Source organism: Pinus tabuliformis, chromosome 2_1, assembly GCF_031772625.1.
Source record: "Pinus tabuliformis cultivar Carrire ecotype Pingquan chromosome 2_1, CPIR1, whole genome shotgun sequence".
NCBI classification, from domain to species: Eukaryota; Viridiplantae; Streptophyta; class Pinopsida; order Pinales; family Pinaceae; genus Pinus; species Pinus tabuliformis.
The window spans coordinates 328800307-328823233 of NC_142299.1; positions in this window are offsets into that span (position 1 = coordinate 328800307).

Sequence of the window (22927 nt, forward strand, 5' to 3'; positions counted from 1 at the left end):
AGTTTTCATAGCGCGCTACGAAATCCCTGAAAAAGCCTGTTTCAACATAAAAAACTCTGCTTTCTGCGTTTACTAGTCAACTTCTAGAAGGGGTCTTGAGCATCTGAGAACTCAATTTTGAAAAATGAAAGAGGCTTTTCTTCCTAACATACCAAAATACAAAAAACTCTTTCAGTTTCTTCAAATTCGTTCTGAGGTGGGAGGAATTTATGGTTAAACTTGTGCTACGAAACTGTTGAAAGTCAAGCTTGGTCTTCCGGTTTTAGCAGTCTTTTCAAGATCTGTTTATGGTCAGATGAAAAGGAATTTTGGAATTCTGAAGTAGGTTTCTCTTCACCAGCTCTCTAGCTACAATAGCCTATCTCAGTTTATTCATAAGTGTTTTCAATTGGGAGATAATAAGCTTTCTTTGAAACCCAAAATTCAGAGAATGGATTTTTCCTGTTTGACACGTGTGTTTCAAGGATAGATTCTAGATAGCTAGAGAAGTGTTTTAAAAAACCAAGAGAGTTTTTTGTTCTAGACAGCATGGATTACAAAAGCCTCCTTTATTTTCGAAAAATGTGTCATGGATGAGGAGATAAAGGCTCTGTCCCATGTGCCATTTTCAGGGATCCTAAACCTAAAAACAGGGAAACATGTTCCCTAATTTCTAGGGTTTGTCTTCAGCAGTCACATGACCACGTGGGAGGCTTCATAAAATTCGTCTTCTTGAGGTTGCAAGTTGTCAAGAATGCTTTAAATTCTTAGATAAGGTTGTTGTAATCATGATAAGGATTTACACTCCTAGTTGTATTAGGTCTCTAGGACTGCTAGTTAGGTGTCATTTTCATTTAATAGTTAGTTTTAAGTATCAATAGGTGTCATAGTAGGATGAATTCGAATTCCCCTCATGCTGGAGGAGGAATCTCAGTTATGTAAAGAGCTCTATATATAGAAGAAGATCTAATGTACAAAAGGGTTGGAAATTTATGGAAAAAAGCTCTGATATTTGGCTTATGTAAAGACTCTGTTTTTTTTGGTAATATAGTACTGGCTTATGCTTCTCAAGAATCATAAAGAGTTCAATGTAATGAGTTTCTTTTGTTGTCTTTTCATGTTATCTATAATGTTATGAGTATGTGATTACTTAGAAATCATTAACAACGCTCTAATTTCCTTCATATACTTGTAAACTGCCTTCTATATGTTTGGTGTGTTGAAATTTGAATGCCTTGACTTCTATGCTAATATTGAATCATATATGGCTCCATAAGCCCAATGGATACTTGTTATCTGTGTTTCCACCATTTACATTTTTTATTTGTTTCACAAGAGTTAGCCATCTTGAACATAATCAAAAACCTTTAATCCTTTGAGAGAGCCCTCTTAGGTTGGGGAGGCTAAACCTCAGCCTAAAGTAGGTTTGAAAAAATTACTTGAAGTCTTCCTGGTCTGTAGCCTTCCAGGGCCTGATTTTGAGATAACATTTTGGTGCGCCTGCTAAGATTCTGAAGTCTATTCATTCCCAAAATCAAGAAGTTGAGCTTTTGAAGGTAGCAAGTGCTCAGACATCTTTTTGAGGCTGCAAAACTACCTTGGCGACTCCACACATCGAATAAGAAATTGGAAGGTGACTCCACTGCTAGAAGATCAATAACTTGATGAAGTTTCAAGATGAGTTCCACTGCAAGAATGAATGCCAGGTATGCTCCTATGAATCGGTCTCATATCCCTGGTTTTCCAAATCCTATGCCAAAGGTTGATTGGTTAGAGGATCTTCCGATATTCAAAGATGAAAAGAAATACAATGCTGCTCTTCATTTGGTTAGGTTCCATATGCATGTACGCACTCTTAAGGTTCATTTCCCTGAAGATTGTCTCATGAAGATGTTTATGACCACTTTAGAAGGAAAAGCATGGTCTTGGTATAAAGGTTTGGAAAATGGTTCAATATATTCGCTTGCTAATTTTCATGATGAATTCTATGAGATGTATAAAGAATGTCATCCTTCATTATTGTTGCTCAAAGATTGCAGTAGACATTCTTTAAGTCTTATTCGGTACTTGGAGGATTGTTATGATGATGATGAATTTATGGATGAAGAATTTTAGAGGCTCTTCATAACAATGCATTTCAACACCAAGAAGAAAGTATAACATCTCATGAAATGTAGCATAAAGATCAGCAGGGGTTTACTTATGAAAACCATGTTTCATCCCTTGATATAAATGAGAAGATGCAGCAAACTTGCCAAGATTTTGATCATAATGAGTATGAAATTGATTGCAAACACCAAGGAAAAGTACTGGAAGATAGCTTTTATAACCCTCAAGCAGAGGAAAAGGTTGTTCATTTTTGCAATTCCTTGCAGCAGCTTGCAACAAAGAATGATCTTTATAATGAAGAAAATTACATTGTCTATGGGAATCATGCAGAAAGGCAGTTGGATAGCACATCAAAGGAATTTTGTGTGGCTGAGGATCAGTTGTCTGAAGAGATAGAATGTTATGATGATTATCAAAATAACCATGTTTTATTTGACCCTATAAATGAATACATGGCAAAGTTTCGCACATCAGTATTTCATTTTCATTTTCATTATGAAGATCATATACATTATAAGTTGATTTGGTCATCTCACTATCATGGTTATTTTGAGGTTGAATGCAGTCAAAAGCCTCCAATATCAGAAAGGACAATTGATTGGCTTTATTGGAAATATCATGTTTCTTGACCTAAAGTGGAAATTGCAGCAAGTAGGTAGGTAGGAAAATGCAAATAAGCTGAAGGTTGACTGAGCATCTGTTTCAGCAGATGCAGTTTGAATTCTTCGTTCAGAAATCATTAAAGGCTTGAGGAGAAAATTGGGTAGAGGTTCAGAGTTTTATTCTAGAGGATGGATAGCGGCACTGGAGCTACAAGTTCTTAGTATACCACAAGGGCACACTATCCCTAGTGGAGCCACTGTTATCACCCTAAAATCTTTGTCTCTAAGCTTGGGAAAGTTGTCTTGTTTCTAGTCATAGTATTATAAGTTTTGAGTCATCTCATCACAATTAGTGTCATTCTAATTTACAAACCCTTCTTCTAGTCATAGTGTTAAAGGGTCTCTAGTTCATTTCATGCTTTAAGGGTTAGGTCATAAGGTTAGAAGTCTTTTAAGGTCATATCTCTTTTCCAAATAATGTTTGATAGCCTCATTCCATGTTCTAGAAGCCTTACCAGGTGTTTAGAAGTCATACCTCACATCATTTTGGAGAAATTTTCAAACTAGCTACGAAATCATTGAACTAGGAGTTTTCATAGCGTGCTACGAAATCCCTGAAAAAGCTTGTTTCAGCATAAAAAGACTATGCTTTCTGCGTTTACTAGTCAACTTCCAGAAGGGGTCCTGAGCAGATGAGAACTCAATTTTGAAAAATCAAAGAGGCTTTTCTTCCTAACATACCAAAATACACAAACCTCTTTCAGTTTCTTCAAATTCGTTCTGAGGTGGGAGGAATTTATGGTTAAGATTGCGCTACGAAACTGCTGAAAGTCAAGCTTGGTCTTCTGGTTTTAGCAATCTTTTTCAAGATCAGTTTATGGTCACATGAAAAGGTATTTTGGAATTATGAAGGAGGTTTATCTTTATCAACTCTCCAGCTACAAGAACCTATCTCAATTTCTTCATAAGTGTTTTTAGTTGGGACATAATAAGCTTTATGTGAAACCCAAAATTCAGAGAACGGATTTTTCCTGTTTGACACGTGTGTTTCAAGGACAGATTCTGGACAGCTGGAGAAGTGTTTTAAGAAACCAAGAGAGGTTTTTGTTCTAGATAGCATGGAATACAGAAACCACCTTGAGTTTTGAAAAATGTGTGATGGAGGAGGAGATAAAGGCTCTGTCCCACGTGCCATGTTCAGGGATCCTAAACCTAAAAATAGGGAAACATGTTCCCTAATTTCTAGGGTTTGTCTTCAGTAGTCAGATGACCACGTGGGAGGCTTCATCAAATTTGACTTCTTGAGGTTGCAAGTTTTCAAGAATGCTTTAAATGCTTAGATAAGGTTGTTGTAATCATGATAAGGAGTTACACTCCTAGTTGTATTAGGTCTCTAGGACTGCTAGTTAGGTGTCATTTGCATTTAATAGTTAGTTTTAAGTATCAATAGGTGTCATAGTAGGATGAATTCGAATTCCCCTCATGCTGGAGGAGGAATCTCAGTTATGTAAAGAGCTCTATATATAGAAGAAGATCGAATGTACAAAAGGGTTGGAAATTTATGGAAAAAAGCTTTGATATTTGGCTTATGTAAAGACTCTGTTTTTTTTGGTAATATAGTATTGGCTTATGCTTCTCAAGAATCATAAAGAGTTCAATGTAATGAGTTTATTTTGTTGTCTTTTCATGTTATCTACAGTGTTATGAGTATGTGATTACTTAGAAATCATTAACAGTGCTCTAATTTCCTTCATATACTCGTAAACGGCCTTCTATATGTTTGGTGTGTTGAAATTTGAATGCCTTGACTTCTATGCAAAGCCAACCCTACTGTTAATACTGAATCATATATGACTCCATAAGCCCAATGGATACTTGTTAGCTTTGTTTCCACCATTTTCATTTTCTATTTGTTTCACAAGAGTTAGCCATCTTGATCATAATCAAAAACCTTTAATCCTTTGAGAGAGCCCTCTCAGGTTGGGGAGGCTAAACCTCAGCCTAAAGTAGGTTTGAAACACTTACTTGAAGTCTTCCTGGTTTGCAACCTTCCAGGGCCTGATTTTGAGATAACACCTTCTTTACCATTCAAATTTCATAGAGAAACATGTGAATATTTATAAACATGAAGAGAAAACAATAATAAACATGAAGAGGTAATACTTATTTGTTTCCATTGTGCACAAGAATCCTGTGAAATGTCTTTAACCTTATTTCATGATCCAGCAAGCCAATCCAATCTTGATTACAATAGCTCCTTAACTTGATAAGAAATGTCTACATAAATGTCTTTGAATCCACACTAATTACTTCAAAATATGAAGTATTTATACAAAAAAGGTTACAAAATATCTCATAACAATATGAGAATTAAACTAGGAAATCAAAAATATCTTTAGGCATGAAGATAGAGACAGATGGACAATTGCCTTCTTACTGTCCCTTTTATTGTGATTGTGTTGGTTGTTGTAATTTGTATTTGGCTCTTTCAATTGCTTGATATCTATGTGCTGGAATCACTTTATGTCTTCAACCTACTGATACTCTTGACCTGATATACTTTGACCCTATTTCATCTATTTTTCTTGGCTGTCATATGGATTTACTGTAGTAACTTTATAGTAAATCCGTCAAGTTTGTCCACCATTCACCTTCAGGTAATTTCATCCTTAGCACCTTTCTATATATCTCATCAGCTTCGGTGTATTTGGAAAAATTTGGCCTGTTGACAAACAGGTGCTTTACCTCATGCTCTAGGAAAAATAGATTTTCCAGATTATCATACAATACCTTTCCTGTGGGCAGAGCTTTTGGTCCTGAAGTACTAGCTTGGTTGATGGTCAACTAGTTCAGTACTTTAGAGTAGTCATCTTGAGTCATAAGCTTGTCATTAGTAACCATAGGACTGGGAAGGCCTTTTTCCCTCAAAATACCAAACTTGGCCATGAATCTATCAATATCAGCTTGGATACTTTGGCATCTCTTCTCAAGATTGAGCATAAGGTTCATTTTGGTAAGAACCTTCTTGATTTCTATGATGGTCCCTATCCAATCTTCTACGCCTAGTTCATCCAACTGATACCTGTTTTCGTTGTTCAAGAGTGTTATCAGTTGGTTGGCCTCTTCAGGCTTATCTCCCAACTCTTCTCTTATCTTGTGAATTTCTTCAGTGGCCACTTTCACTAGTTTAGTTTGCTAAAAAATTATTTGAATTGATGGCCAAACATCATTGACAGAGTTAATTATGTTGGCCCAGAGCATTTCCTTTAAATATCCTAGTGTCTGTTGCAATGTCAAGTCCTTTTCAAGGATTTTAATCCTCTCACCCATTCTTTGACTCTTTTGGCTTTCCTCTTTCTGCTAGTTGCTCACTATGTTCCTGTGTTTGCCTTTGGCATTGGGATTCTCCTGGCACCTTTACAAAGGAATCTTCATCAAGTTTTCTTTCTAGATCAATCAACACATTATCGACAACAACTTTTGTACTATCTCGGTCTACTAAAGTGTTCTCCACCCATTCTAGTTGATTTGCATACTATTCTATTTCAGGGATTCTGTGGTGGATATAGGGAGATAATTTGTTCTTTTGTCTTCTATTCCAGATGAACTTTAAAGGGTCATATCTCCATATGAAACTTTGTTTCAATTTCAGCTTTTGGAGGATTTCCTCTACTTCCTTTCCAGCTTCCCTACTGTTGCATATAAAGGGGCCAAGCTGGTCTTTTATTTTGAGTTGAGCTTTCTTCTTGGCCTTCAAAAAATGTACCTCATCTGAATTAATCATTTGCCTGTAGTACTCCAGAGAAAAAAATCTCATGGGGAGGTATCTTGGCAGTTTGTAGGGTGCTAATTCACAACCATATATCCTGATTTCAGTGTGATTTTGGTACAAGTACCAATCTCCCACTCTATATTGTTTGGACAACTGTAGGACCCTCCTGATATCTGCATTGATTCTGGGGGGAGGACTTCCTAACAACATAGTTGCCACTGGGTGCACAAAGAGATCTATGAAATCTATATAAGTATATGGAGAGTCATACTGATGGATTAATGAAGTACAAAAGACCACTGATCTAGGGTTGCCTCTCGTATCAAGCTTTTGGAGTGTATATGGGAATTTATCAGCTTGATAGTACAGGAAAAGATGATATAAAACTGATGAATATTTGAATACTCTTTCATTGTCCATTCTAATGAATTGATCATGCATATTATCTTCAATGAACTTAGCATAGTCAAACATGATGGCAGGGGGTTGTCCTGGAGTGTAAATGGACATGAAGGCTATAATAATCTCATCAACAAATTCACTTGTATTTTGGCCTAACACACTGGATATCATTGCTATGATGTCTTGGCCAAGTTCAAAGAGTATGGTCCACATGTATGGGGGAGGGTCCTTTGGAATGTATTGCTCTTCCATAATGAAGCTCGAGAATAACTGAGAAATTTTTATGGAGCTAACTATAGGGAATCTGTTAAGCAGGTCTCTAACAGAAAGGGGAGTCAGGTTTTGGCCTGGTTGCAACTGCAACATGTCATTGACGGATTCAACAGTGATGGTAAACAATACAGTCTGGTCAAGAGTCATCACTGCTCTTTGGCTAGGATTGTAGTTCATATAGTAATAGTGGACAATTTCAGGGAAGATATGAACTCTGGGGAATTGGTATTTGGGCAAACCTAATTCCCAAAGACCTATTTTGTCTCTGTGGTTTAAGTACTAGTCTCTGTACCTACAGTATAGTTTCAGTGGGGATTCTTGGACAGAGGTATCTATGATTTGAAAGTCTTTATTTGCCAAAGGGAGATGGTCTAAGTCCCTATGGGGAGTAGAATTAGTAGGACGTTCAATGCAACTGGCGCAACCATCCTTGGTTCTTTTGGATTCAATGACTAGAGTGAAAGGTTTTCTATCAAATTGGGGGTAAATTGGTTCAATTCGGAGTAGTTGAGGATTTCTGGTTAATCGTTTTACTTAATTACTTAATAACTTAAAGCAATTGAGTAAAGGTTTGGGAATTAAACAAGGTTTCTTAGTGATTTTGGGTAAATACCTGGTTTTGACTCTGAACGGATTGATGGGCGGTTGTCCACGGTTTGCAGGAAGCGCACGCGACTGAAGGATGCTCTAGAAGCTCAGTGGCTTTAGCAGGTTGGCAGTTGGATGTGGGTTGATGGTTGCACATACTCTGGTGCTTGCATGGAGGTCTGAGCGGTCTTTTTCACAATAAAACTAAAAGCAATGATTTTTTTTTTAGTTTTATTTGCAAAGTCAACAGTTTTGGCGGGTACACGAGGAAAGGTACATTTGGAGTTAAGCGGGGGATGAGATGTTTTGTCATCTAGCAGGAGGTGGTAAGTGGGTTTAGATCGCACAGCTTTTGGGCTGGAGAGGTTTTGGGGGGAGGCCGTCGGATGCCACTCATCAGGTGCCACGTAGCAGCGGGGTGAAAAGTAAAACCACCCATATCGAGTGGGTAAAGGTCGACCTTTGGAGGCCGCCTGATATGATCGTCAACCGTCGGATCAAATAGGACCTGATCGTACAGTGGTCGAGGTAGGGATTAGTCATGAGGTTTAATGGAGGGGCCCGATGGAGATTTAAGAGTGACAGGATTTAATTAATCACAAATTATGGTGGATTAGGGGCGTCGAGAGTGATTTCATTAGTGGAGGTGAATTATTAATTAACCACAGATTGGTTAATTAATTCATTTTATTCGATGGAGGGTTTTGGTTCTTAATTAGTCACTGATCGACTAATTAACCCATTAATCATTCATGATATTAATAAAGTTTATGTTTCAAACTTTGGGATGGGATATTAATATTAAGGGGTTTTAATAAATACATAGGGGAAAAGGGTTATTTTCTCAGGAGTTAATATAAATAAAGTTACCAGTTAATATGAACGAAGGCGGAGAATGTTTTAGTGCTAAGTATAAAATGAATTCTTTGCAATTTGTTTTTGCTTTTCACATAGAAAACATAAAAACTTAGGCTAAGTGTATATTTGTGGGTTTTTGTAAAAAGGGGTTTTTACATGGGAGGTGATCACTTTTCTAAGGTTTTATCCTTAGAGAAAGGGGTTTATTAGGGGAAAGTAAGTTTATTTGGGAATATGAGTGAATTTGAAGGGGGGTGAATGCTTATGAGGGGACCTTTAGTACTTAGGATCTAAAAGTTATTGGGTCGAGGGTTCGGTCCCTCTAGAAGTTAGAGAAATGCTTTGAGCCCCTTTAACTTAAGCTTTTAGGTACTTTAAGACTTTCCTTGGAAATTAGTTAAGTGAAAAATGTGATGAATGAGGGGGGTTAATCAATTGACTTTATGTACTTTGGTAAATGCTCAATTTTCATCCATACTTAGAAATTTGATAATGAAGGTGAATGATATGATCTTATTTAATCAATAATCACAATTTTGCAACCATTCAACTAGTTATCCATCTACTCATCCTACCATTTTTACTTTTCTTTATTAGAGTGCACTTAAGCTGGACAACCCTTTATCAAAAATTTTTCTTTTCTTTTACAAAAGTAATCTATCTAAGTCTAACTTTATTACATCCAAGGGCTCAGATTAAACAGTTGAGCTCCTTTTATTTACTCTACCTATCTACTTATCTGCCAAGATTAAACAGTTTGGTCAGATTTTATTCTCTATCTCTAAGCATAAAATTGAAAACATGAAATAGCCAAGTTTAAACATTTTGACCATCCATGGATTGTGGCAAAGGTGAGAGGCTGCACACAATCTTTTATTCTGCATCAAAAGTAAATAGTAGTGGCATTTTGACTTGCACACTTTCATGGTCTTTTTGCTTTTGGGGTTCATATTTTTTCATTTTTTTTTACCTTCTCTTATTCCTTTTGCCCTTTGATTTATCTTTTAGGACATACCCTCTTTACATATTTTAATTTTTATAATATGGAAAACATTTGCAGAAAGCAAAGGTATGTACATATTACAGTTTTAATGTCAGTCATTCAAAAATTATGACTCCTATTGGTATAGGAACCTAACAGTGGCTCCACTTGGGAATGACATTTCTTTGTGAAATGTCAAGAACACCGTCGACTAGTAGCCTGATCCATTGGGCCAATCCCACACATGTATATGCTCTGTTGTATAATCTTTGTGACTAAAAATCTTGAATTGAAATTGTAGCCTTTTCTGCAAACTGAAATCTGATCTATGCTCAGACTATTGAGCTTATTTGCACTCGTCTACCTACTCTAGTCTAATTAAAAATATTGCCATATCAAGTAATAACAAATTTCCAATGCAACCAGTCAAGTAAATGGATACTTAACAGAAGTTTGCATTCCACTTTTCTAGGTAGAAAAGTAAATTCAGAAAATAGTATTTTAACTTTTCCACTAGATTTAATAGCTCTATTGATGAACTTGGCAAACTCTTCTTCTACTGATGACTGCAATACATTGATCAAAGGATAATGGTAATCCTTCCATATAAGATCTTCTGGATGATTTGTAATAGGAAAACAAACCTCATTCCAAACTGCTGCTTGATTTAAGTGATTCTCTAATTGTTTCTCCTCCTTGTTATCCACTGTAACCAAGTGCTCTGAATGCTCTTGATCTTCATCAACCATATCATATACAACAGGGAAGTCTTTATCATTATCTTTGTCATGTAGAAGCTTGCAAGGGAGTTGCAAACTCTCATTAATTTTAGATGAAAGATCATGATTATCTTTGTCATGTAGAAGCTTGCAAGGGAGTTGAAAACTCTCATTAATTTCAGATGAAAGATCATGATCTATTAAAGTATGTTGTCTTATTTTATTTATATCCAAGGAGAGAAAATTTGAGAGATGGTTTTCATCAAATAAATTTGACTAGTCTTTAATTTATGAAGAAACCACTACTTGTTGAAGATGCTCTTGTGGATCAATACTTTTAAGCTCTACCACCTCTATCTCCAGATCACTGGTTTGCTATTGATTTTCACTGCTATCTTCTACTTGAGCCAGTTCAAGGAGCTAAATTTCTTCTTTACACTGATCAGTTTGTTGTGTTGCAAGAATCGTTTCCTATGGGGAAACTTCATGGACCTCTAAACAACATACATCATCTTTTTCTTCCCACAGAGAAGATAATTCAAGCAAGGATTTTACTTTTTGAAAAGGCTTTTCTTCTAAAGCCTCTAATATTTCATAATCCATGAACTGATCATCATCATAGTAATCTTCTAGATATTGAATAAAACTTTCAAAATTGTCACAACAGTTTTGAATTAGCAATAGAGATGAATAACTTTCCTTGTATTTGTCATGAAATACAGTATGAAAATGCTTTAAAGAACATATGCTAGAGGCTGGTAAATTTTCATACCAAGATCTAGCCTTTTCCTCTAAAGTTGCCATAAATATTTTCATAAGACAATCTTCATGGAATTTAACTTTAAACTTTCGGATGTGCATATGAAACCTTAATAAATGTAAAGCAGCATCATTTCCTGTTTCATCTTTAAATAATGGAAGATTTTTTGACCAATCAACGTTGGGCATAGGATTTGGAAAACCTAGAACCTTTGACCTATCCAAAGGAGCATACCTGCGTTGTATTCTCGAATTCATCTTGAAAACACTTTAATGCTAGAATGGAGTCACCATAGGTTCTCAACAACTCTGGATTCTTTTACCAGTGGAGTCTTGATTATTTGAGGCTTCTTGATTGGAAAATGATCATCATAAGAGTCAGAAGAATGATGCTCAAATGTGTAAGGATATTTTATATTTACAATTTCCAAAGGAAAATAATTAAAAACTAATCTAATATCTTCTCCAAATTACTATATACATTGAAAAACTTTCTTGATTATAAAGAACATAATGTCTTGGATAACAATCCAAGTTAAAAGCCTGATCTTTTCACATAGTTCTTTCGACTTCATTCCTCTAGTGGAGTCTTCATTGTAGAATTGATTTTGGATTCGCCAGGTGGATGATTTTAACCTTTGTGTGTCTGAACAGTATCCACCATCATAGATAAGATCTAAACGTATAAAACAATTCTGAAGAAAATGTTAGTTCTTCCCAGTATGGTCAACACTATGTTATCACTCAGAACTTTCTCAAGGTTAAAGAAAGAAATTTCTGAGGTAACCACAAACCAATCTTTTAGACTTGGGTTCTAACCAGAGAGGGCTCTCTCTTTATAATTTAACTTTGTTTTGAGTGGGATTTCAGGCTAGTTCTTAGTGCTCAAGAGGTTTTCATTTTGATTGGGTGGTGGAATTCGGGGAACAGATGGGCAGAGCAAGCCTTCAGGCCATTGGGCTATGGAGTCAAGCAAAGAGTGGCTTAACTGAATTAGATCAATTGCTAAGGGAGGAATTCACAGGGTAGGCTAGCACAACAAAAAGCAAATCTGCAGGTTTAAATGGATGAGGTAGTCCTAACGAAAGAAAAAGGGCAATGAAGAATCCTTAAGCCAGGATCAAGATGAAGAATAGGAAGGAGATCAGTATCAAGGGAAACTAAGAATCCTTTACTATGTACCTAAGGGGGGAAAACTATGGCAGTAAGGGAGAAATTAAGAATTCCCAGACTAAGATAGTTTAGCAGAAAACAGTGAGAAAGTAAACAGTCAAGGCAGAGAGCATTAAAGCTAATTCTGAAATATCATTCCTTGTTTACCATTCAGATTTCATAGAGAAGCATGTGAATATTTATAAATATGAGAGAAAACAGTAATAAAATTGAAGAGATAATACTTATTTGATTTCCACTATGCACAAGAATCCTGTGAATGCCTTTAACCTTATTTCATGATCCAGCAAGCCAATCCAATCTTGATTACAATAGCTCCTTAATTTGACAAGAAATGTCTACAAAAATTTCTTTGAATCCACACTAGTTACTTCAAAATATGAAGTATTTATAAAAAAAAGTTACAAAATATCTCATAACAATATGAGAATTAATCTAAGAAACCAAAATATCTTCAGGCATGAAGATAGAGATAGATGAACAACTACCTTCATGTTGTCCCTTTTATTGTGATTATGTTGGCTATTGTAATTCGGATTTGGCTCTTTCAATTTCTTTATATCTATATGTTGGAATCACTTTATGTCTTCAACCTACTGATACTCTTTACCTACTATACTTTGACCCTGTTTCATCTATTTTACCTGGTTGTCATATGGATTTACTGTAGTAACTTTATAATAAATCCATCAAGTTTTTCCACCATTCACCTTCAGGTAATTTCATCCTTAGCACCTTTCTATATATCTCATCAGCTTCGATGTATTTGGCAAAATTTGGCGTGTTGACAAATAGGTGCTTTACCTCATGCTCTAGGAAAAATAGATTTTCCAGATTATCATATAATACCTTTCCTGTGGGCAGAGCTTTTACCCCTGAAGTACTAGCTTGGTTGCTGGCCAACTTTTTCAGTCTTTCAATGTAGTCATCTTGAGTCATAAGCTTGTCATTAATAACCATGGGACTGGGAAGGCTTTTTCCCCTCAAAATACCAAACTTGACCATGAATCTATCAATATCAGCTTGGATACCTTGACATGTCTTCTCAAGATTGAGCATAAGGTTCCTTTTGGTAAGAACCTTCTTGACTTCTATGATGGTCCTTGTCCTATCTTTTATGCCCAGTTCATCCAACTGATACTTGTTTTTGCTCTTGGATTTAAGGCATCTGTGGTATATATCTTTAGACATAGTTACCAGAGAATCCATAGTAAAACTTATTTTCGTCAATGTTTCAAATCCCAACTGGGATCCATCATCAGGACTTTCTTAAATGCTGATAGTAGAAGAGCTTAATTGAGGGATTTAAATAGTTGTGAGGAGAGTGGATTTTAGGATGAGATGAATGTCAACTTTGTTTTTAAGAATTTTAATTGCAGACTTGAATAATTAATTTTTTTTTTTTTTTTAATCTTATCAAACCTTAATAATGAACTTAATAAATAATATTAATAATTCTTTATCTTAATATTATTAAACCTTAGTAATGAACTAATAAACAATATTAATAATTAATAATTTTAATAATGTGAAATAAATTTTTATTTTTATTTTTACATATATTAGTATCTAATGAGTAATAATATTATATTAAAATTTTTCATTAATATTAATAATAATTAATGTATTAAAAATTAATTATTAGTAAATTGTATTAATATTAAATTTTAATCTATTAATAATAATAATAATTAATATTAGTATATTGTATAAATATTCTTAATAAATTAATAATAATAATAATAACAATAATTAATATATTAAAATTAATTAATATTGATAATATTAGAAATCAATATTGATAATTAATAATTAATAAACACTTAATAATTAATAATAAATAATTTAATTTGATAATTAATATCAAGACCTAATAATTATTAATAATAATCTTTATTATGAATATTGACTAGGAAATGGTTTAACTAATTAATAGATCTTAATTATTATTTAATAATAATAGTTTATAATAATAGTTAGTGATAATAATAATAGCTATTATCATAATTATTATTGTAAATGTTGTAGATGGAAATGTTGTAATTAAAAACTAATAATTATTATTATTATTTAAACTGATATAGCATAGCTACTAACTACTAACTATTAGAATAGGTGAGGAAAATCTACCCACTGATTGCTATACTTGAGGTGTATTAGTGACCTTAATTTCCCTGATTAAGGGCACCCAACTCCCACTAATCTCAATACCATTGTCTCTATTGATATTTTGCGGATGTTTGATAATTTCAAGAGCTTCTCTAATCTTTCGCCTATGATGTTGTTCGTCCCTTGCGACAATTGAGGCATTTTCCAAGTAGACATGGTGCTTAGTTTTTGAGTATCAGCTCCATGTTCCTTGAGTCTTGTCTGCAAGGAGCAACCTGTTTCACCAATTAGCTAGATGTATTAGTGACCTTAATTTTCCTGATTAAGGACACCCAACTCCCACTAATTTCAATACCATTGTCTCTGTTGAGATTTTACGGATGTTTGATCATTTTAAGAGCTTCTCTAATCTTTCGCGTATGATGTTTCTCTTCCCTTGCGACAATTGAGGCGCTTTCCAAGAAAACATGGTGCTTAGTTTTTGAGTATCAGCTCCATGTTCCTTGAGTCTTGTCTACAAGGAGCGGCATGTTTCACCAATGTAGCTAGATGTATTAGTGACCTTAATTTTCCTGTTTAAGGGCACCCAGCTCCCACTAATCTCAATACCATTGTCTCTGTTGAGATTTTGCAGATGTTTGATAATTTCAAGAGCTTTTCTAATCTTTTGCCTATGATGTTGTTCTTCCCTTGCGACAATTGAGGCCACTTCAGGCTTATCTCCTAACTCTTCTCTTATCTTGTGAATTGCTTCGGTGGCCACTTTCACCAGTTCAGTTTGTTAAAAAATTATTTGAATTGATGGCCAAACATCATTGACAGAGTCAATGATGTTGGCCCAGAGCATTTCCTTTAAATCTCCTAGTGGTTGTTGCAATTTCAAGTCCTTTTTAAGGATTTTAATACTCTCACCCATTCTTTGACTCTTCTGGTTTTCTTCTTTTTGTTAGTTTCTCACTGTGTTCCTGTGTTTCCCTTTCGGATTAGGATTCTCCTGGCACCTTTACAAAGGAATATTCATCAATTCTTCTTTCTAGATCAATCAACACAGTATCGACAATAACTTCTGTACTATCTCAGTCTAATAAAGTGTTCTCCACCCATTCTAGTTGATTTGCATACTGTTCTATTTCAGGAATTCTGTGGTGGATATAGGGAGATAATTTGTTCTTTTGTCTTCTATTGCAGATGAACTTTAAAGGGTCATATCTCCATATGAAAATTTGTTTCAGTTTCAACCTTTGGAGGATTTCCTCTGCTTCCTTTCCAGCTTCCCTATTGTTGCATATAAAGGGGCCAAGCTGGTCTTTTATTCTAAGTTGAGCTTTCTTCTTGGCCTTCACAAAGTGTACCTCATCTGAATTAATCATTTGACTGTAGTACTCCAGAGAAAACAATCTCATGGGGAGGTATCTTGGCAGTTTCTAGGGTGCTAATTCATAGCCATATATCCTGATTTCAGTGTGACTTTGGTACAAGTACCAATCTCCAACTCTATATTGTTTGGACAACTGTAGGACCCTCCTGATATCTGCACTGATTCTGGGAGGAGGACTTCCTAAAAAAATAGTTGCCACTGGGCGCATAAAGAGATCTATGAAATCTATATAAGTATATGGAGAGTCATACTGATGGATTAATGAAGTCCAGAAGACTGTTGATCTAGGGTTGCCTCTGGTATCAAGCTTTTGGAGTGTAAATGGGAATTTATTAGCTTGATAGTATAGGAAAAGATGATATAAAACTGATGAATATTTGAATACTCTTTCATTGTCCATTCTCATGAATTGATCATGCATCTTATCTGCAATGAACTTAGCATAGTCAAACATGATGACAGGGGGTTGTCCAGGAGTGTAAATGGACATGAAGGATATAATAATCTTATCAACAAATTCACTTGTAGTCTGGCCTAACATACTGGATATCATTGCTATGATGTCTCAGCCAAGTTTAGAGAATATGGTCCACATGTATGGGGGAGGGTCCTTTGGAATTTATTGCTCTTCCATAATGAAGGTCTAGAATAACTGACCAATTTTGATGGAGGTAACTGTAGGGAATCTGTTAAGCAGGTCTCCAACAGAAAGGGGAGTCAGGTTTTGGCTTTATTGCAACTGCAGCATGTCATTGATGGATTCAGCAGTGATGGTAAATAATACAGTCTGGTCAGGGGTCATCACTGCTCTTCGGCTGGGATTGTAGTTCATATGGAAATAGTGGACAATTTCAGGGAAGATATGAACTCTGGGGAATTGGTATTTGGGAAAACCTAATTTCCAAAGACCTATTTTGTCTCCATGGTTTAAGTACTGGTCTCTGTACCTACAGTATAGTTTTAGTGGGGATTCTTGGATAGAGGTATCTTTGATTTGAAAGTCTTTATCTGCTAAAGGGAGATGGTCTAAGTCCCTGTGGGGAGTAGAAATTGGTAGGACGTTCAATGCAACTTTCACAGCCATCCTTCGTTCTTGTGGATTCAAGGACGGGGACAAAAGGTTTTCTATCAAATTGGGGGTAAATTGGTTCAATTCAGAGTAGTTGAGGTTTGCTGAGCAATTTTTTTATTGAATTACTTAATAACTTAAAGAAATTGAGTAAAGGTTTGGGAATTAAACAGGGTTTCTCAATGATTTTGGGTAAATACCTGGTTTTGACTCTAAACGGATTGATGGGAGACTATGCGCAGTTTTCAAGAAGCATACGGGACTGAAGGATGGTCTGGAAGTTCAGCGGCTTCAACAGGTTGGCAGTTGGACGTGGGTTGATGGTTGCACGTACTCTGGTGCTTGCATGGAGGTCTGAGCAGTCTTTTTCACTATAAAACTAAAAACAATGAGTTTTTTTTTTGTTTTATTTACAAATTCAATTGTTTTGGCGGGTACACGGGGAAAGGTATGTTTGGAGTTAAGCGAGGGATGAGACGTTTTGTCATCTAGCAGGAGGCGGTAAGTGGGTTTAGATCACACCATTTTTGGGCTAGAGCGATTTTGGGGGGAAGCAGCGGGGTGAAAAGTAATACCAGCCATATCGGGCAGGTAAAGGTCGGCCTTTAGAGGCCACCCGATATGATCGTCAACCGTCGGATCAAATAGGACCTGATTGTACGGTGGTCGAGGTGGGGATTATTCATGAGGTTTAATGGAGGGGCCCGACGGAGATTTAAGAGTGACGGGAATTAATTAATCACAGATTATGGCGGATTAGGGATGTCGGGGGTGATTTCATTGGCGGAGGTCAATTATTAACTAACCGCATATCAGTTAATTAATTCATTTTATTCGGCGCAACATTTTGGTTCTTAATTATTTGCTCGTCGACTAATTAACCCATTAATCATTCATGATATTAATAAATTTTATGTTTCAAAGTTTGGGACGAGATATTAATATTAAGGGGTTTTAATAAATGCATAGGTGAATAGGGTTATTTTCTTGGGAGTTAATATAATAAATTTACCAGTTAATATGAATGAAGGCGGATAATGTTTTAGCGCTAAGTATAAAATTAATTCTTTGCAATTTGTTTTTGCTTTGCACATAGAAAACATAAAAACTTAGGACCTATAAGTTATTGGTCCAAGGGTTTGGTCCATCCATAAGTTAGAGAAATGCTCTGAGCCCCTTTAACTTAAAATTTTAGGTACTTTAAGACTTTCTTTGGAAATTAGTCAAGTGAAAAATGTGATGAATGAGGGAGGTTAATCAGTTGACTTTATGTACTTTGGTAAATGCTCAATTTTCATCCATACTTAGAAATTTGATAATGAAGGTGAATGATATGATCTTATCTAATCAATCATCACAATTCTGCAACCATTCAACTAGTTTCCCATCTACTTATCCTACCATTTTTACTTTCCTTTAATAGGGTGCACTTAAGCTGGCAGACCCTTTATCAAAAATTTTTCTTTTCTTTTACAAAAGTAATCTATTTAAGTCTAACTTTATTGCATCCAAGGGCTCAGATTAAATAGTTGAGCTCTTTTTATTTACTCTACTTATCTACTTATCTACCAAGATTAAACAGTTTGGTCAGATTTTATTCTCTATCTCTAAGCATAAAATTGAAAACATGAAATAGCCAAGTTTAAACATTTTGACCATCCATGGATTGTGGCAAAGGTGAAAGGCTACACACAATCTTTTATTCTGCATCAAAAGTAAATAGTAGTGGCATTTTGATTTGCACACTTTCATGGTCTTTTTGTTTTTTGGGTTCAAATTCTTTCATTTTTTTTTGAGCTTCTCTTATTCTTTTTTCCCTTTGATTTATCTTTTAGGACATACCCTCTTTACATTTTTTAATTTTTATAATATGGAAAACATTTGCAGAAAGTAAAGTTATGTACATATTACAGTTTTAATCTCAGTCATTCAAAAATTATGACTCCTATTGGTATAGGAACCTAACAACATCAACATAGTTAAAGTGTCAGCACCTAGTAGAGCAGGCAGGGTCGTGTAAGAAGGTCAAGGCATCGAAGTTGTTGATTAACCTGATCACCCTCACCGAGGGTTATCTGCACGACATCGGTGAGACAGTGCGCGATGTCGCCTCCGAGGCCCTCCATAATTTCATGCAGGAGAACCAGATTGTGTTGGGGGCACTTAGAGCGTAGCTGCAGGAGTTGCAAGTGTGCCCTCCTCAGGCTAGTACCCTTTCGAGCAACCTCGTAGTCGGCTCCACAGCAACAGAACAGATGTTGCGTGTGTGGATGACGAATACCATAGTGTTGTCGGAAGGAGCACTGGTACATCAAATGAGGCCAACAGGCCTATGGTTAGCGTGCTAAAAGGTCTCGGTCTCAATATGGCTGCACTCCCGAGAGAGACCTTAAATGTTTTATAGGATGGGATAACTACAAAGTTGCACGCTAGGGAGTGCCGCGCATTGCAATTCCATAGTGAGTAGAAAATCAATATGGAACAATTAAGCGGCATCACGATGAAGTGGTGTTGCAGAATCAACAGTTGGTACATGTAATAGATGACACTTGCCAAAGAGTCCTATAGCTATCCATCCCAACAAACATATCAACAGAGGTGCAGATCCACAGGCTAGCAGCAGGGGTACGTGAGGCGAGGGAAGAAATGACAAAGGTTCAACTGGAGATGAACCTTCAGATCGCTGAGTTGTAGTTGAAGGCGCAGTCGTCCACCCCCTCGGAAGTCAGAGAGCAGCGCGCTAGCACTATCACAGTGGGATTGGAGGAAATTGGTAGTGTAGAGTGAGACTGCACCAGCATGTTGGAAGAATCATTTGAGGTCCTCACAAATCTACAGAAGGACCCCAACATCCAGTGGTTAGAGACAGAGGTGCGAGAACTCAAATAGCAGTATGATAGCATCAAAGGAACTGCGCAGACGGTGGCCCTCACTTAGATGCTCACACAGATGCAACAGGCTAAAGCGGTGAAAGAACAGGTGGATGCAGCACGACACAAGGAAGCAGTCTTGAAGGCATGCATTCAGCCTTGGATCGACGAGGCTTTCACCATCACAACAAAAATTGAAGGCAAGTTCGCACACATGCATGGGGTGCACACACTGATGCAGAGAAGCACTTCCGACACAGAGGTATTGGAACAACGTATGCAACAGATCCAACAAGCTGTAGCTAAGTGTGTTGTTGACCTTGCCGCAATTCGAGAACAGTTGGAGGGACTGCGCGCAAAGATCTCTGTGCCGACGGAGTGACTCGAGGGTGAGTCACAATGTTTGTGTTGGGGGCGTGTTAGGCATGGAATCCCCCCAAGGCATGTTTTGGGGCTTAAAGCCCAAGTTTTGACTGAATCTTGTTATAAAAGCTCTCCGAATTGCGGGCACAGGGGTATGAAAGTATGATAGAGTCACAGGGTTGTCCACCCTAGTTTTTGTAATGTAATGTTGGTTGGATAGACCTAACCATGGTCCGTGGACCATGGGATTGTATAAATAGAGCGAGGCTCTAAGTGTAGAAGAAAAAAAGTAACGAAGAAATGAATAAAAGGATGAGAATTCTAAGTGATTGAGTCGAAGTGTAAAGTGTGTCTGTGGGTTGTAGAGTAGGAGAAGGCTCTGCAGTTGAGTGCGTAGAGGCCTAGTAGTCTGTAGATGAGTGTAAGGACCCCTGCAACTGAGTGCGCAGGGTAGGTCGAGTCTGTAATCGGTGGAAAATCAATAAAGAGAAGTTTTGCAATAATTCTGTGTATCTATTCCATGGTTAATGCATGATTGATATAATTTGCAAGTATACTGTTTATTTACTACGCGAACTTGTATGAATTTTTTGTGTTGCTAATTATAAATTAAGACATTCAAGTAGGAAAAGGTGCTTAATTAATACTGGAAGATAAATAAGATCTCAGGTAATAGCGCAGAGTGCAGCACAACCCCTGGTTAGGGCTGCGCGAAGGTAGGGTATCGAGCTGCAAGGAACAGAAGGTGTACAAAGCCACTTGCACGCAGGAACAAATAAAGGACTAGTCGAACCTCTCATAAATCTCAAGGGTGTGGAAACCTAGTTCCAGCGCCCTCCCATACAACTTTGGGTGAGACCTCAGTCCGTGCTCCGTGGACTGTTGCCAAAAGGGCCAGTAGTACAGGGATTTGTTTTGCTAATTAACTCTGAACCTGGGTTAGGCCCTAATAAGCCAACATGCTACATCTCCTTAGTACAGCTTCCAATGGCTTCGCCCTCTCTATTATGCTGAAAAGTGTGAATATATCGGTTTATAATGCTCAAACAGCTCTGAAACCTACTTCAATGGCTCCAGAATGCCTAAAAATGTCTGTCTAGCCTCTTCCTACTCATGAATTTGTCAAAACTTGAAGAAGTTATGCCTTCCCCTAGCTCTTGCACTATTCACTCTAAAATTTCCCCCAAATCCCACACCATCCTACAAATTTGCCCCAATTTCTGCTAATTGGGTGTTGATTCTGCCAAATTCAGGGTGAATTTGTCGGATGGATTAAATTCCCAATGCGACCTTATTTCAAAAAGTTAGGCCATGTGGGGGGGCAACGTGCCTGGGGCTAAGGCCAATAGCCTAGTCCCGCCAGTCGGGCCCCCACTCTGCTCTGCCCGCAATTCTGTTAGGTAGCACGTACCCAGGGGTTGGCCCCCATGGGCTAGCCCCTTTTCTAAATGATACACAACTTAAAGTTTAAATACAATTAGCATGCTATATTATAATAAGACATATAGTGGCGCATTGGTAGTTGGCAAGGTTTGTTGGATGAAGGTCTGGTGTTCAACTCCCGCTTGGTCCATTCAACTGTTAATAAGTTTTTGGTGGCCCCCGTGCTACCAAGTGGAGGCCTCTCGCTGGGCCATGTGACAATATATGGTTGGCCACCAACCCACCAATGAAAATCACCCAAATCAGCACCAATGAAATCATGCCACTTAGCACCACCCAATTCGCCAGAGGAAAACAATAAATGTATAGTCACCCTGCCACATAGGCAAGCCCAGTCAGCGCCACATCAGTAGTATGAACCCACTGACTGGGTTGCCTGCATATTTTTTTAGAAAATTCACCTATTTAGGGAAACAAACAGGACATGTTTCTGGGAGCATATAGAGTCTATTTCGCACGAAATGATTTGCGCCACATTAAGGGTGACGAGCACTACGCAATCGTTCAGGTTCCACATCAATATACCAACTTCATCTGATCATTTGGTCAAATAAAACTCAACTTATGGGCTTCCAAAATTGAAGCGTCAAAGTTGTGAGAATTCTGGAAAAATTGTTGCGGTGGCCAAAAATAGGAAATTTTTAATTAAAATCTAATTCTACATTAAATTAACAATCATTGTTTAATTAATATTAATTATAATTACAAAAGTAAATCAAATAAATTACAAACTAATTATATAGAATTAAAATAAAAATTTAATTAAAAATTTAAACGAAAATTTTAATTAATTATAATTATAATTAAATTATATTTAAATTAAAATTAAATTAAAATTAAAATATAATTAAATTATAATTAAAATATATTATAATCGAAAAAATCATGTTCAAAATTTCACAAGTGGCTTTTAGATCCATGAATGGATCAAATAAATGGAGGAGGGGCTTTTAAATGGAGGAGGCATTGCACGGGACGAACTATATGCACTTCGATATCAGATATTGACTATATCCTAAGTTTTTAAAATGAACCAAATAAAATTGTCGATGTTCCATATCTAATATTGAAACTTTTTTTTAATATCGATTTTCTTTTTTAAATATCAGAGCTTTTTAAAATATCGGGACTTTTAAAATATCAGTATTTTTTATTGGAAGTTTTCTATTGGGACTTTGTATATCGGGACTTTTTATATCAGATTTTTTATTGAAGAGAGGAGGTGAGCTGAAGTGGGGCCCAATTGGCATGAGACTCATCCATTATAAACTACAACAACTTGGTAATAAAAAATATGACAAAATGAACTATAGTCACTTTGCAATTTTGAGATTTCAGGGTTTGTAATTTCTTTTAAAATTGGGCATTGGAATAAATTACTCAGATCTCGAAAACACATAATTTTAATTGTTTTACACTTTGGTTTTGCAGTGATTTTGTAGGACCATTAGTGAAAAATGAAATAACTAGTAAAAATTA